Here is a 7,049-nt window from a genome sequence, read left to right on the forward strand (position 1 = left end):
TTTCAATTTAATCTTTTGTGGGCGATTGGGGCATTATTTGTAGGTATTCAATTAATTTTTTATTTATAAATTTCTGCTTTTAATCGAAGACATGCTTAGTTAGTTCAATTATATGTGGATGAACTCTTGGTTTCTTTTTGCTGTTAAGAAATCTTGTCTGCCATTGCAGTCGATGAACACACTTGACACCCATACGACCCTTTTGGCTTCTCTTTGCTATTGCAGTCGGTAATCCAAATATTTTTAATCTTGTTTCTTTTTATGGATTAACTAAAGATTGCCTCAAATTTAATCATGTTTCTTTTCTGGTATTGCTGTTGGAATTGGCCCAAATTGTATTGATTAATTAAGTGTGTAAGGGCCACTTTATTGATGTTTGCTAGCTTTCTTCCTTGTCATGCCGTGGGTTTTGAAATGAGGAAATGATGGCACATGCCATCTTTGTTTCAAAGCTGGAGACAAAGAGATGAAGTGGGAGCCAACACTTGAGTGATCTACACCTAAAGCAATTGGAGTGCAATTCGGTGGGCATGTGCGGCTATTTTCTGTGGCTAGCAAAGTCAAGAAAGAGGAGCGGCTAGTTGTAGTTATGAATCTCTCTGTTTTTTGTTGGTCGAATCCATCTCTCGGTTTTAATTATGAATCTGAATTTTTTCCCTTTTTGATTTTTTTAAATTCCTCTTCCTCTGCAACTAAGGATCAACGCCACCACCCCATGACCACTGACTGCTCCACACTTTGGTAAGAATATTTTATTTTTTATTTGAGTTTTATTTTCTTTTGGTGTTTGGGGTTGAATCTGTCTGGATTTTCTGGGTTATATTGATTATCTGAGTTTTGTGGATTTTCTGGGTTGTATAGGTTTTATTTAATTTCTGGGTCACAACATAGTTGATCTTTTTAATTTGACAGTAATATGGTTTTACAGATTTGCATAGGTCTTTTTAATTTGATAGTTGGAGGAGGTGTTCAATTTTCATAATTTATGTCTGATCTTCTAGCCAATTGTTTTCACACATATAATATTGATAACTTTGTACATAAAGGATGTGTTACTTCTTTGGCTATGTCACCTGTTACAGGTGTGGTTGCTTCAGCTAGTTACGATAAGATTGTCAAGCTGTTTGGATCGCTATTCCACAGGTGTTAGAGATGATGAGTACAAACCTTGGGGTTACAAAGGGCATAAAGCTTGAACATTATTAGTTGAAGATGACTGAACGACAAGATTAGTTGTGTTAGTTTGCCATAAAGCATGTACATTATTGTTATATGAGAATAAATGAGACGCTACTATATTTAGGGAGCCTTGTTTTATCACGGCTATGTATTGCACAATGAATTTTTATTTATTTATGATGATATTTAGTGTTTTCAATTGTTTTGCTTTTATATACCATTTAACAAGATTTTTTTACAATGAATTGACATTGTTAGAAATAAATTTGTTGGTTGAATATAATGTTTTCGACCACTTGTTCATCGAAAATATTTGTCGACAAGATTAATCTATTTGCAACAAACTTTGCGATGACTAAATGTGGTTGAAAATATATATTTCCGATGAGATATTATATATTTTCCACAAACTCTTTTGGTCAGTAATGATAATTGCGATGAAATTTAGCCCTTGCAAATAATATATTATTGTTGGAAAATGTATTTTCGACAACACTCATTGGTCGAAAATATGAATTCGCGAAATCTTGATAAAAAAAATTGTTTCCGACAATCTTTTAAGTAATTGCGACTACATGTACGGGTCGGAAATAAATATGCATGGTCGTTTTAAAAATTCATTTCCGATAGAAATTTAAGCAGCAGCTACGAAACATGGGCGTCGAAAATACATTATTTTCGACGGAATGGTCGAAAAAGAAGTATTTCCAACCAGCGTTTTACCGACGACTTCCGACGGACTTTTGCCGTCGTAAAAGGGTATTTCCGACAGCAAAAGGCTTTTTACGACAAAAAAAAGCCCTCGCTAAAGGGGTTCTGTTTTGTAGTGTTTTGAGTGAAATCCAATCCCTAGAAGTATGGAGTACACCAACCACTCCAATTACGAGCGAACTGCGGTTGAACTTGAATTGTCCAATTTCTCACACCTATTGATTTCGGACCGAGCCCCAAACTTGGGCAACATCATAATATGGTGGGAGGAGTCATTTGGTGAGTTTTGAGTGAAATCCAATCGCTAGAAGTATGGAATACACCAACCACTCCAATTAGGAACAAACTGCCATTGAACTTGAATTGTCCAATTTCTCACACCTATTGATTTCGGATCGAGCCCAAAACTTGGGCAACATCATAATATGGTGGGAGGAGTCATTTGGTGAGTTTTGAGTGAAATCCAATCGTTAGAAGTATGGAATACACCAACCACTCCAATTAGGAATGAACTGCCGTTGAACTTGAATTGTTCAATTTCGAACACCTATTGATTTCGGATCGAGCCCAAAACTTGTGCAACATCATAATATGGTGGGAGGAGTCATTTGGTGAGTTTTGAGTGAAATCCAATCGCTAGAAGTATGGAATACACCAACCACTCCAATTAGGAACGAACTGCCGTTGAACTTGAATTGTCCAATTTCGAACACCTATTGATTTTGGATCGAGCCCAAAACTTGGGCAACATCATAATATGGTGGCAGTAGTCATTTGGTAAGTTTTGATTGAAATCCAATCGCTAGAAGTATGGAATACACCAACCACTCCAATTAGGAACGAACTGCCGTTGAACTTCAATTGTCCAATTTGGAACACCTATTAATTTCGGATCGAGCGCCCAAAACTTGGGCAACATCATAATATGGTGGGAGGAGTCATTTGGTGAGTTTTGAGTGAAATCCAATCGCTAGAAGTATGGAATACACCAACCACTCCAATTAGGAACGAACTGCCGTTGAACTTGAATTGTCCAATTTGGAACACCTATTGATTTCGGATCGAGCCCAAAACTTGGGCAACATCATAATATGGTGGGAGGAGTCATTTGGTGAGTTTTGAGTGAAATCCAATCGCAAGAAGTATACACCAACCACTCCAATTACTAACGAACTGCCGTTGAACTTGAATTGTCCAATTTCTCACACCAATTGATTTCGGATCGAGCCCAAAACATGGGCAACATTATAATATGGTGGGAGGAGTCATTGGGTGAGTTTTGAGTGAAATCCAATCGCTAGAAGTATGGAATACACCAACCACTCCAATTAGGAACGAACTGCCTTTGAAATTGAATTGTCCAATTTCTCACACCTATTGATTACGGATCGAGCCCAAATTTTGGGCAACATCATAATATGGTGGGAGGAGTCATTTGGTGAGTTTTGAGTGAAATCCAATCGCTAGAAGTATGGAATACACCAACCACTCCAATTAGGAACGAACTGCCGTTGAACTTGAATTGTCCAATTTCTCACACCTAGTGATTTCGGATCGAGCCCCAAACTTGGGCAACATCATAATATGGTGGGAGGAGTCATTTGGTGAGTTTTGAGTGAAATCAAATCGCTAGAAGTATGGAATACACCAACCACTCCAATTAGGAACGAACTGTCGTTGAACTTGAATTGTCCAATTTGGAACACCTATTGATTTTGGATCGAGCCCAAAACTTGGGCAACATCATAATATCATGGGAGGAGTCATTTGGTGAGTTTTCAGTAAAATCCAATCGCTCGAAGTATGGAATACACCAACCACTCGAATTAGGAACGAACTGCCGTTGAACTTGAATTGTCCAATTTCTCACACCTATTGATTTCGGATCGAGCCCCAAAAATGGGCAACAACATAATATGGTGGGAGGAGTCATTTGGTGCGTTTTGAGTGAAATCCAATCGCTAGAAGTATGGAATACACCAACCACTCCAATTAGGAACGAACTGCCGTTGAACTTGAAATGTCCAATTTCTCACACCTATTGATTTCGGATCGAGCCCAAAACTTGGGCAACATCATAATATGGTGGGAGGAGTCATTTGGTGAGTTTTTAGTGAAATACAATCGCTAGAAGTATGGAATACACCAACCACTCCAATTAGGAACGAACTGCCGTTGATCTTGAATTGTCCAATTTCTCACACCTATTGATTTTGGATCGAGCCCAAAACTTGGGCAACATCATAATATGGTGGGAGGAGTCATTTGGTGAGTTTTGAGTGAAATCAAATCGCTAGAAGTATGGAATACACCAACCACTCCAATTAGGAACGAACTGCCGTTGAACTTGAATTGTGCAATTTGGAACACCTATTGATTTCGGATCGAGCCCAAAACTTGGGCAACATCATAATATCATGGGAGGAGTCATTTGGTGAGTTTTCAGTAAAATCCAATCGATCGAAGTATGGAATACACCAACCACTCGAATTAGGAACGAACTGCCGTTGAACTTGAATTGTCCAATTTCTCACACCTATTGATTTCGGATCGAGCCCAAAACTTGAGCAACATCATAATATGGTGGGAGGAGTCATTTGGTTAGTTTTGAGTGAAATCCAATCGCTAGAAGTACGGAATACACCAACCACTCCAATTAGGAACGAACTGCCGTTGAACTTGAAATGTCCAATTTTGAATACCTATTGATTTCGGATCGAGCCCAAAACTTGGGCAACATCATAATATGGTGGGAGGAGTCATTTGGTGAGTTTTTAGTGAAATACAATCGCTAGAAGTATGGAATACACCAACCACTCCAATTAGGAACGAACTGCTGTTGAACTTGAATTGTCCAATTTCTCACACCTATTGATTTCGGATCGAGCCCCAAACTTGGGCAACATCGTAATATGGTGGGGGGAGTCATTTGGTACGTTTTGAGTGAAATCCAATCTCTAGAAGTATGGAATACACCAACCACTCCAATTAGGAACGAACTGCCGTTGAACTTGAATTGACCAATTTGGAACACCGATTGATTTCGGATCGAGCCGAAAACTTGGGCAACATCATAATATGGTGGGAGGAGTCATTTGGTGAGTTTTGAGTGAAATCCAATCGCTAGAAGTATGGAATACACCAACCACTCCAATTAGGAACGAACTGCCGTTGAAATTGAATTGTCCAATTTCTCACAGCTATTGATTTCGGATCGAGCCCAAATCTTGGGCAACATCATAATATGGTGGGAGGGTCATTTGGTGAGTTTTGAGTGAAATCCAATCGCTAGAAGTATGGAATACGACGACCACTCCAATTAGGAACGAACTGCCGTTGAACTTGAATTGTCCAATTTCTCACACCTATTGATTTCGGATCGAGCCCAAAACTTGGGCAACATCATAATATGGTGGGAGGGTCATTTGGTGAGTTTTGAGTGAAATCCAATCGCTAGAAGTATGGAATACTCCAACCACTCCAATTAGAAACGAACTGCCGTTGAACTTGAATTGTCCAATTTCGAACACCTATTGATTTCGGATCGAGCCCAAAACTTGGACAACATCATAATATGGTGGGAGGAGTCATTTGGTGAGTTTTGAGTGAAATGCAATCGATAGAAGTACGGAATACACCAACCACTCCAATTAGGAACGAACTGCCATTTAACTTAAATTGTCCAATTTCTCACACCTACTGAGTTCGGATCGAACCCAAAATTTGGGCAACATCATAATATGGCGGGAGGAGTCATTTGGTGAGTTTTGAGTGAAATGCAATCGATAGAAGTACGGAATACACCAACCACTCCATTTAGGAACGAACTGCCGTTGAACTTGAATTGTCCAATTTCTCACACCTATTGATTTCGGATGGAACCCCAAACTTGTGCAACGTCATAATATGGTGGGAGGAGTCATTTGATGAGTTTTGAGTGAAATCCAAGATCTAGAAGTATGGAATACACCAACCACACCAATTAGGAACGAACTGCCGGTGAACTTAAATTGTCCAATTTCTCACACCTATTGAGTTCGGATGGAACCCCAAACTTGTGCAACATCATAATATGGTGGGAGGAGTCATTTGGTGAGTTTTGAGTGAAATCCAATCGCTAGAAGTATGGAATACACCAACCACTCCAATTAGGAACGAACTGCCGTTAAACTTGAATTGTTCAATTTCTCACACCTATTGATTTCGGATGGTACCCCACACTTGTGCAACATCATAATATGGTGGGAGGAGTCATTTGGTGAGTTTTGAGTGAAATCCAAGATCTAGAAGTATGGAATACACCAACCACACCAATTAGGAACGAACTGCCGGTGAAGTTAAATTGTCCAATTTCTCACACCTATTGAGTTCGGATGGAACCCCAAACTTCTGCAACATCATAATATGGTGGGAGGAGTCATTTAGTGAGGTTTGAGTGAAATCCAATCGCTAGAAGTATGGAATACACCAACCACTCCAATTAGGAACGAACTGCCGTTGAACTTGAATTGTCCAATTTGGAACACCTATTGATTTCGGATGGATCCCCAAACTTGTGCAACATCATAATATGGTGGCAGGAGTCTTTTGGTGAGTTTTGAGTGAAATCCAATCGCTAGAAGTATGGAATACACCAACCACTCCAATTAGGAACGAACTTCCGTTGAACTTGAATTGTCCAATTTGGAACACCTATTGATATCGGATCGAGCCCAAAACTTGGGCAACATCATAATATGATGGAAGGAGTCATTTGGTGAGTTTTGAGTGAAATCCAATCGCTAGAAGTATGGAATACACCAACCACTCCAATTAGGAACGAACTGTCGTTGAACTTGAATTGTCCAATTTCTCACACCAATTGATTTCGGATCGAGCCCCAAACTTGGGCAACATCATAATATGGTGGGAGGAGTCATTTGGTGAGTTTTGAGTGAAATCCAATCGCTAGAAGTATGGAATACACCAACAACTCCAATTAGGAACGAACTGCCGTTGAACTTGAATTGTCCAATTTCTCACACCTATTGATTTCGAATCGAACCCCAAACATGTGGAACATCATAATATGGGGGGAGGATTCATTTGGTGAGTTTTGAGTGAAATCCAATCGCTTGAAGTATGGAATACACCAAACCCTCCAATTAGGAACGAACTGC

At 39.4% G+C, this 7,049-nt stretch overlaps 1 long non-coding RNA gene across 1 annotated transcript; it reads left to right on the forward strand.

Moving 5' to 3' along the window:
* The first annotated feature begins 691 nt into the window (after window positions 1–691).
* LOC148292286 (uncharacterized) lies at window positions 692–1,373 on the forward strand. The gene is made up of 2 exons (XR_015826098.1): window positions 692–741; window positions 1,083–1,373. It is a non-coding gene; the product is annotated as an uncharacterized LOC148292286 (long non-coding RNA).
* The last annotated feature ends 5,676 nt before the right edge of the window (window positions 1,374–7,049 follow it).

This window comes from Prunus avium, chromosome 8 (assembly GCF_965620075.1).
Source record: "Prunus avium chromosome 8, drPruAviu1.hap1.1, whole genome shotgun sequence".
Taxonomy (NCBI): domain Eukaryota; kingdom Viridiplantae; phylum Streptophyta; class Magnoliopsida; order Rosales; family Rosaceae; genus Prunus; species Prunus avium.